Raw genomic sequence first — 9965 nt, 5'->3', positions numbered from 1 at the left:
AGCCCAGGAAACTATTTTTCCTTCCTAGGCCTCTGGGCCTGTGATGGAAGGGGCTGCTGTGAAGATCTCTGACATGCCCTGGAGACAATTCCTCATTGTCTTGGCTATTAACATTCAGCTCCTCATTACTTATACAAATTTCTGTAGCTGGCTAAAATTCCTCTCAGAAAATGGGTTTTTCTTTTCTACCATATAGTTAGGCTGCAAGTTTTCCAAACTTTTATGTTCTGTTTCCCCCTTTTTTTTTCTGTCCATAAGTTTATTGTCTTTATTTGAAAACCCTTACAGAAAATTGGTTTAGCTCTCAGCAGTCTGCTCCTGAGCTCTGAGGAAGCCTGTCTTCTTTTGAGCTACCTAATCTTTCTTCTGAGCAAGGGACATTTTGGAATGGTTCCACTTCTTCTTTCTAATTTCTTTTTTGGGCTTCTTTTTGTAGACTGGATTCTCTCATATAGCAGCATGAGCTTTCTTATACATTTCCATCATGTCTAGAGTTATACTCTTCTTTATGTATTGAGATAACTGTTTCTTGTAAGCATCTTCATCTTCTTCTATTAAGTAGCATATGTAATCTGCAACATTCTGGCCCATGATGTGCTTCTGGTGTACTGCTGAATTAAATTCTTTGCTTTCAGAATCATAACCAGGGAATCATTTGGTACTGTGAGGGATACAGAAGCCTCCATCCACAGCTCCCTTCAGGGCACCAAAAACTTTATTGCCAGTGGTAGTTCTGGCAAGGCCTGTATCCAAACAGCAGGTAAAGGTACTCGGATGACCATCAATGCTTTCCACATTGTATTCATTGCCAGTCATCTTCACTTGGCCTTCATAGATCTTGTCCACATCAAACCTTTTGAGAAGCCTGTGGGTCAGCAGCAGGCCAGTATAATATGCTGCAGCATAATTTGTCAGGTCAACCTTCACACCATATTTTGGCAGTTCAAGTGCATATGCTGCACAGACTATCATATCCCCCTCTATACAGGCATAAGCAATCTGAAAAAGATACCTCTTTTTGTTACATGAACGATCATCCTATATTTGGGTGTGTTGTATTTATTTTTATCCTGTATCACCAAGCATTTCTGAGCATAGTAATCATTTTTACCCTCTCATCATCTTCTAAATTTCACTTGGTATCTCTCAAAGTAGGCCTTATTCTTAACAACTTTAACAAACCCCATCCTGTGGAACAGAGACCTCTGCTTCCCTTTTAAACATAAGTTCCAATTTTGAACCATCTCTTTGTGAGTGCATATAGCTGAATGCTTTCAGAATCAGCCAGGCCACATCTTGAATGCTTGGCTGCTTAGAAATTTCTTCTGCCAGATACCCTCAAGTTCAAAGTTCCACAGATCTCTAGGGCAGAGACAAAATGCTGCCTGTATATTTGCTAAAGCATAGCATAAGTGACCTTTGCTCTATTTCCCAAAAAGTTCCTCATCTACATCTAAAACTGCCAGAGGCTTTCAAGCAAAGCGACTCCATTTTGAGTGAGGGCTAGGAAAATGAGGCTGAGACTTGCTGGGCTACATTTCCAGAAAATTAGGTGTTACTAGCCTCTAGATGTTTTTGGTTAAGGGAACAAATTTATGATGTTTATTGAAACAGACCCAGACTTGGGATTGTCCAGATATCCTGATATCTGGAGAACAAGGACATTCCTAGTTTTGCTTTAAAGATAATAATATTGATTCTTATAAAATATAGTAATTAAGAAAATTAACCATTTATCACAAACCCTTGTAGCAGAGCACATCTCCCCAAGAGCTATTTTTATCCTATAAATATACAAGCATTGTACCTAGGGTGGAAGGGTTCCTCTTCTTACTTTCAGGAACATCCTACTCTGTCTATGGAGTAGCTGTCCTTTCACTGCTTTACTTTCTTAATAAACGTGCTTTTACTTTGCACTGTGGACTAACCCTGAATTATTTCTTGTGTGACATCCAAGAACCCTCTCTTGGGGTCTGGATCAGGACCCCTTTTCAGTTAACAAAACCACCTCAGCCTGGACTTCATTGTCTATGTCACTGTCAGCATTTTGGTCGAAACCATTTAACAAGTCTCTAAGAAGTTCCAAATTTTCCCGCATCTTTCTGTCTTCTTCTGAGTTCTCCAAACTATTCCAACCTCTGCCTGTTGCCCAGTTCTAAAGTCACTTCAACATTTTCAGGTTATCTTCATAGCATGACCACACTCCCAGTAACAATTCTCTGTATTAGTCAATTTTCACACTGCTATAAAGATACTTACCTGAGACTGGGTAATTTATAAGCAAAGAGGTTTAACTGACTCACAGTTCTGCATGACTTTGGAGGCCTCAGGAAGTTTATGATCATAGATAAAGGTGAAGGGGAAGCAGACACCTTCTTCACAAGGTGGCAGGAGAGACCTGGTGAGTGCAGAAAAAACTCCCACTTTTAAAACCATCAGATCTTGTGGGAACTTCCTAACTATCACAAGAACAGCATGGGAGAAACCACCTCCATGATCCAATCACCTCCCACCAGGTCCCTCTCTTGACATGTAGAGATTACAATTTAAGGTGAGATTTGGGTGGGGACATGGACCCAAACCCATATCACATCCCAATCTTGCTTATTTCATTCCTTCTGCTTGTTTTAGATTTAGTTTACTGTTTTGTTTTCAGTGTCTTAAAATTGGAGGTCCTATTATTGATTGGAGATTTTCTTGTATAGGTATTTACAGTTATAAATTCCCCCTTTAACCATTGTTTTAGCCATATCCCATACTTTTTTTGTTGTGCTGGGTTTTTGTTTTCATTCATTTCACAGATTGTCTTTTTTTTCCCCGCTGTCTTCTTAAGCTATAATTGACAAAAATTGTTTATATTTATGGTATACAATGTGATGTTTAAACATATGTATACATTGTGAAATGTTTAAGCCAAAGTAATCAACACATTTAGCACTGCATATATTTATCTTTTTTGTGTGTGTGGCGACAGCATTTAAAATATACTCTTAGCAATTTTCAAGTATACAATACATTATTAACTATGGGTCACCATACTGTACAATACATCTCCATAACTTATTCATCCTAATTGAAATATTATACCTTTAGACCAACATCTCTACATTTTCTTCCACCTCACCCCCACCCTAGCCCCTGGTAACTACTATTTTACTGTCTGCTTCTATGAGTTGAACTTCTTTGGATTCCACATGTAAGTAATATCATACAGTATTGTCTTTCTCTGCCAGGATTATTTCAGTTAGCATAATGTTGCCAAGTTCCCTCATGTTGTTGAAAATAACAGGAATTTTTCATTACTTAAGCCTAACTAGTATTCTATTGTACATATATACCACATCTTCTTTATCCATTCATCCCTCAATGGACACTTAGGTTGATTCCATATCTTAGTTATTGTGAATGATGCTACAATGCACATGAAGGTGCAGATATCTCTTTGACATACTGATTCTACTTCCTTTGAATAAAGAAAATATGGCCCAGCCTGGTGGCTCATGCCTGTAATCCCAGCACTTTGGGAGGCTGAGGCGGGTGGCTCGCTGGAGGTCAGGAGCTTGAGACCAGCTTGAAGAACATGGCAAAATCCCGTCTCTACTAAAAGTACAAAAATTAGCCAGGCATGGTGGTGGGAAGCAGCTGTAGTCCCAGCTACTTGGGAGGCTGAGGCAAGAGAATCGCTTGAACCCGGGAGGCGGAGGTTGCAGTGAGCCGAGATCATGCCACTGCACTCCAGCCTGGATGACAAGAGTGAGACTCAGTAAAAAAAATAAAAAAAAAAATACATTTTTTTTTCTTTGTGTATATGCTATAGGTTTTTAAAACTCAGAAGTAAAAATGCTGGCTCATATGATCATTCTATTTTTAATTTTTTCATGAACTTCCGTATATTGTTTTTCATATGGCTGTTCTAATTTACATTCCCACCAACAGTGTGTTAGGGTTTCCTTTTCTCCACATCTTTGCCAACACTCATTATTTTTTGTGTTTTTGATGATAGCCGTTCTAACAGGTGTGGGGTGATAGGTTCTTGGGGTTTTGATTTTCATTTCACTGATGATTAGTGATGCTGAGCATTTTTTCATATATATATGGCCATTTGTATGTTTTCTTTAGAGAAAAGTCTTTTCAAGAGCTTAGCTCGTTTTAAAATCAGGTTACTTGCTATTATTTGATTTCCTTATATACTAGAATTTTTTATGGGGGGGGTATTTCAGTTTCTTACCCTTATCATCAAGACTCACTGCCTCCCATCATCAATATTTATTGAGCATTTACTGTGTACTAGGCACAACAGAACATACAGAAAACATTGTCCCTGCTCTTGAGAAGCTTACATTCTAAAAAGGTGTAGAAAAGAAGCTTACGTTTTAAAGAGGTGTAGAAAAAATCCACCTCTTTTAAAATGGCATTTTTGTTTGGTGTTTTCTGCAAAGTACTGAGGAAATATTTTGAAAAGTGTCTTTAGGTATAACTTAGCCCCATCATTATTTAGAGAATAGAGGAAGAGAAAGAGGAAGGATTTGAAAGACAGACAATGACAGGTCATTTAGGATAGGTAGGGTTTTAAAGGGAGATAAACACAATCTCATCAATTAAGGAGAGATGAGCTGCAGTAAATAGGATGAGGGAAATAGTTCATGGGATGCAAGCAAAGGAAGCAGGGTGTCTTAGACATTGAGTGGAGCCAGAAAGATCATGCGGCCTTTTTCCAAGTACATGGCCAGCAAGTAGGAATGGTTTTTTTAGTAGAGACGGGGTTTCACCATGTTGGCCAGGCTGGTCTCGAACTCCTGACCTCGTGATCCACCTGCCTCAGCTTCCCAAAGTGCTGGGATTACAGATGTGAGCACTGCACCTGGCCGAGATCAGGCTTTCTCTGGGGAGTTCAGAATCTCATAATAGAACACAGAGAAGTTAAGGGCCAGACCCAATCTGATAGGATGTGTTGGTTGCATTTCCTTTTTGCTGATTTCAAAAGCTTCTTGGTAGGATTGTTGTGACTGATTCACAATCCCTTTCCTGTCATCACCAGCAGCAACCTCAGCCAAGTAACGGTAGTAATCTCCTTTCATTTTGAAATAGAAGACTTTGCTCTCTGCATGTGAAGCATTGGGGATCAAGACCTTTTCCAAAAGAGACAGTACATCATTGCAGATATCTATTAGCTCTGTCTCAATTTTCTTTGTATTGTCGGGCCATCTGCTGTTTTTTCTCAGCACCTTCCATCTTTGGTTCAATAATTGAAACGACCTTCAAGATGACCTATGGGCTCCTACAACATTTTTGCAAGCAACTGAGAGAAGGTTCCTCTCCTCACTGGATAATTGGGCTTCTCGCTCTGTTACAGATTTCATGCAGGCTACCATGTCATCATATCGCTCAGCCTACTCGGCCAGTTTGGCCTTCTGAACCAGCTCATTTTTATCCATGATTAGATGTTCTGTTTCTGGATTGGGTGGTGGCGGCAGACCAATGGGGGCTCAGCACTCTCTGGGGGGCAGCAGTGGTGGCAGTGGGAGGCTCGATTTCCTTATAAACTAGAATATTCACCCCTTTTAAGAAGTATGGTTTGCAAATATTGTCTCCCATTCCACAGCTGGTCTATTTACTCTACTGAGCCTTTTGTGTGCAGATAGATGCTTTTTATTTTGATGTAGTCCCATTTGTCTACTTCTGCTTTTGTTGTCTATGCTTTGGGGTCATATTTTTTAAAAACCACACCCAGATCCATATCAAGAAGCCTTTTTACCTTTTTCTGTTTTTCTCCTCTTAGTTTTACATTTTCATGTGTTACATTTAAGTATTTAATCCATTTTAATTTGATTTTTGGATATAGTATGAGATAAGGATCCAATTTTATTTTCTGTATGTGGTTATCTAGTTGTCCTAACACCATTTATTAAAGAGAGTGACCTTTCCCATTGTGTCTTCTTGGTATCTTTGTCAAAGATGAATTGACCAAAAATGTGTAGATTCATTTCTGGCTCTCAATTCTGTTGTATTGGTTTACACATGCATTTTTATATCAGCACCATGCTGTTTTTTGTTAACTTTGTAGTACATTTTGAAATAAAGTAGTGTGATGCCTCTTGCTTTATTCCTTTTTGCTTATGATTGCTTTGGCTATTTGAGGCTTTTGTGGTTCCATACAAATTTTAGGATTGCTTTTCCTATTTCTGTGAAAAAATGTCATTGGAATTTTCATACGAATTGTATTGAAGCTCCACATTTCTCTGGGTAGTATGAACATTTTAACAATATTAATATCTTTAATCCATGAAAGTGAAATAAGTTTCCATTTATCTGTGTCTTGTTCAACATCATCTATCAATGTTTTATAGTTTTCAGTGTGTAGGTATTTCATCTCTTTGGTCAAATTTATTCTTATTTTATTCTTTCTAATGCAATTGCAAATGAGATTGTGTTGTTAACTTCTTTTTATTGATAGCTCATTGTTAGTGTATAAAAATGCAACTGATTTTTACTTGTTGATTTTTATTCTGTAACTTTATTGAATTTGTGGGTTAGTTCTAAGAGTTATTTGGTGGAGTTTCTACATACAAGATTATGTTATCTGCAAACAGATAATTTCACTCCTTCCTTTCCAATCTGCTTGTCTTTTTTTTTTTCCTGCAATTGCTGTGGCTAGGACTTCCTGCATTATATTGAATAGAAAGGGCAAGAGTGGGCACCCTTATCTTGTTCCTGATCTTAGAAGAAAAACTATCAGTTTTTCACTATCTAATATGACATATTAGCTGTGAACTTATCACATATGGTCTTTATTATGTTGAGATACACTCCTTCTGCTATGGTTTGAATATTTTTTCCCTCCAAAACTCATGGTGAAATTTAATCCTCACAGTGGCAGTACTGAGAGGTGGGGCTGAGCCCTCATGAATAGACTAATCCATTTATGAATTAATGGGTTAATAGATGATCATGGGAGTAGTACTGGTGGCTTCACAAAAAAGGAAGAGAGATGTGAGCTAGCATCTTCAGCTCCTCCCCATGTGATGACCTGAGTTGGTTAATGACTCTGTACAGAGTTCCTATCAGCAAGAAGGCACTCACCAGATACAACCCCTGCCCTTGGACTTCTCAGTCTCTATAACTGTGAAAAATAAATTTCTTTTCTTCACAAATTACCCAGTTTCAGTTTGTTATAAGCCAGAGAAAACAAACCAAGAAACCTTCCATACCTAATTTGTTGAGACAATATGAGGGATATTGGCTTGTAATTTTCTTCCCTCCCTGGCGTTTGTAACAAAGTAATGCTGGCTTCATAAAATTACTTTGGAAGTCTTGTCTTCTCTTTACTTTTTTGAAAGAGTAAGAGCAATTAGCGTTAATTCTTCTTGAGGTGTTTGGTAAAATTAACCAGTGAAGCCATCTTGTCCCGGGTTTTTTTTTTGTTTTTTTTTTTTTTTTGCTGTTGTTGGTAGTTTTTTTATTATAAATTTAACCTCTCACTCATTACTGGTCTGTTCAAATGTTCTCTTTCTTCATGATTTAATCTTGGTAGATTGTATATTTCTAGAAATTTATCTATTTCTTCTAGGTTACCGAATATATTGTTGTGTAATTGTTTATAATAGGCTCTTAGGATTCTTTATATTTCTGTATCCGTTATAATGCTTTCTCTTTCATTTATAATTTTTAGTCTTCTCTTTTTTCACAGTTTAGCTAAAAGTTTGTCAATTTTTGTTTATGTTTTCAAAAAAACAACTGTTTCTTTGATTTCTGTTATTTTTATTATCTCCATTTCCTTTATTTCTGCTCTGATCTTTATTATTTCCTTTCTTCCGTAACTTTAGGATTAGCTTCTTCTTTTTCTAGTTCCCTGTGGCATCAAGAAAGGTTGTTCAAGATCTTCCTCTTCTCTTACAGGCATTCATTTGTCTCTATAAACTCCCCTCTTAGAGCTATGTTTGTTATATCCCATAAATTTTGATATTTTTTTCATTTTCCTTTGTCTCAACATTTTTTTTTATTGTAAAATTTCTTTTGTAACACATTGGTTGTCAGTAGCATGTTGTTTAAGTTTCATATATTTGCAAATTTTCCAATTTGCCTCGTTATTAATTTCTAGTTTTATATCACTGTGTTTGAAAAAGTTACTTGACATGGCTGGGCGTGGTGGCTTATACCTGTAATCCCAGCACTTTGGGAGGCCGAGGTGGGTGGATCACCTGAGGTCAGGAGTTCGAGACCAGCCTGGTCAACATGGCGAAACCCCGTATCTACTAAAAATACAAAAATTAGCTAGGTGTGGCGGTAGGCATCTGTAATCCTAGCTACTTGTAAGGCTGAGGCAGGAGAATCACTTGAATTTGAGGGGCAAAGGTTGCAGTGAGCCAAGATCATGCCGCTTCACTCCAGCGTGGGTGAAAGGGTGAAACTCCATCTCAAAAAAAAAAAAAAAAAAAAAAAAGAGAAAGTTACATGACACGACTTCAAGCTTCTTAAATGTGCTAAAACTTGTTTTGTGGCCTAACACAGGATCTATCTTGAATAATGTTATGTGCACATAAGAAGAATGTGTATTCCACTAGTGTTGGATGGAATAATCTGTATGGTTCTTAGTTCTATTTGGTCTACCATGTTATTCAACTCTGCTGTTTCTTTATTTTCTGTCTAGATGATCTATCAATTGTTGCAAATAAGATGTTGAAGTCCCCTACTATTATTATATTGCTGTCCATTTCTTCCTTCAGTTCTGGTAATATTTATCTATTTAAGTGCTTTGATATTGGGCACATATGAATCTATGATTAATACATCCTCTTGGTGAATTGACCCCTAGATCATTTTATAATGACCTTTTCTCTTGTGAAACTTTTTGACATAAAATATATTTTGTCTGATAGAAATTTAGCATCCCTGTTTTCTTTTGGCTACTGATTACACAGAATATTTTTTCCATCTCTTTATTTTCAGACTGTATGTGTCCTTAAAGCTAAAACGAGACTCTTAGAGAGAGTGTATAGTTGAATTTTATTTGTTTTTGCATCCATTCAACCACTCTATTTTTGATTGGAGAATTTAATTTACATTTAATGTAATTATTGATAGGTAAGGAATTACGATTGTCTTTTTGACTGTTTTGTAATTTCTTTATTCCATTCTTCCTCCTTTGATGTCTTCCTATGTGTTTTTTTTTTGTGGGGGGAGGGCGACAGAGTCTCACTCTGTTGCCCAGGCTGGAGTGCAGTGGTACAATCTCAGCTCACTGCAATCTCCACCTCCCGGGTTCAAGTGATTCTCCTGCCCCAGCCTCCAGAGTAGCTAGGACTACCGGCACCCACCACTGCGCCCGGCTAATTTTTGTATTTTTAGTAGAGACGGGGTTTCTTTCTTTTTCTTTTTTTTTTTTTTTGAGACGGAGTCTCGCTGTGTCGCCCAGGCTGGAGTGCAGTGGCGCGATCTCGGCTCACTGCAAGCTCCGCCTCCCGGGTTCACGCCATTCTCCCGCCTCAGCCTCCGAGTAGCTGGGACTACAGGCGCCCGCCACCACGCCCGGCTAGTTTTTTGTATTTTTAGTAGCGACGGGGTTTCGCCATGTTGGCCATGCTGGCCTTGAACTCCTGACCTCAGGTGGTCCACCTACCTCAGCCTCCCTAAGTGCTGGGATTACAGGCGTGAGCCACCGTGTCTGGCCAAGTCTTGTAGCTTTCTAATTCCACACTTCAGCTAAGGCATAGGAATTTTTCTGTAAATTTTCTGAGTGCCCATGGCCTAAATTCACAGCCATCAGAGATACTATAGCTCTTCTCAGTGGCTCTGCAATGAAGCACTAGAGTACATTAACCTCTAGTTTGCAGTTTAGCTCAATGTTTATTGCAGTGAAAGGTATTTTCATACTAAGTGGTATGTGCAGGTAAACCAAAATGCTATACATATAAATGAGCCCTGAGAATATTATTGGAGGAAAATTTTTTAAATGAGGAAGACTAAAT

The 9965-nt window shown here is 38.1% G+C and overlaps 2 pseudogenes; both read right to left on the bottom strand.

Moving 5' to 3' along the window:
• Positions 1–297: 297 nt before the first annotated feature.
• LOC112623294 lies at positions 298–1202 on the bottom strand (annotated as a pseudogene).
• A 3669-nt stretch (positions 1203–4871) lies between these two features.
• On the bottom strand, positions 4872–5465 carry LOC112623417 (annotated as a pseudogene).
• Positions 5466–9965: the final 4500 nt, after the last annotated feature.

This window comes from Theropithecus gelada, chromosome 4 (genome assembly GCF_003255815.1).
Source record: "Theropithecus gelada isolate Dixy chromosome 4, Tgel_1.0, whole genome shotgun sequence".
Lineage (NCBI taxonomy): Eukaryota > Metazoa > Chordata > Mammalia > Primates > Cercopithecidae > Theropithecus > Theropithecus gelada.
This window is presented reverse-complemented; position numbering and strand designations above follow the sequence as displayed.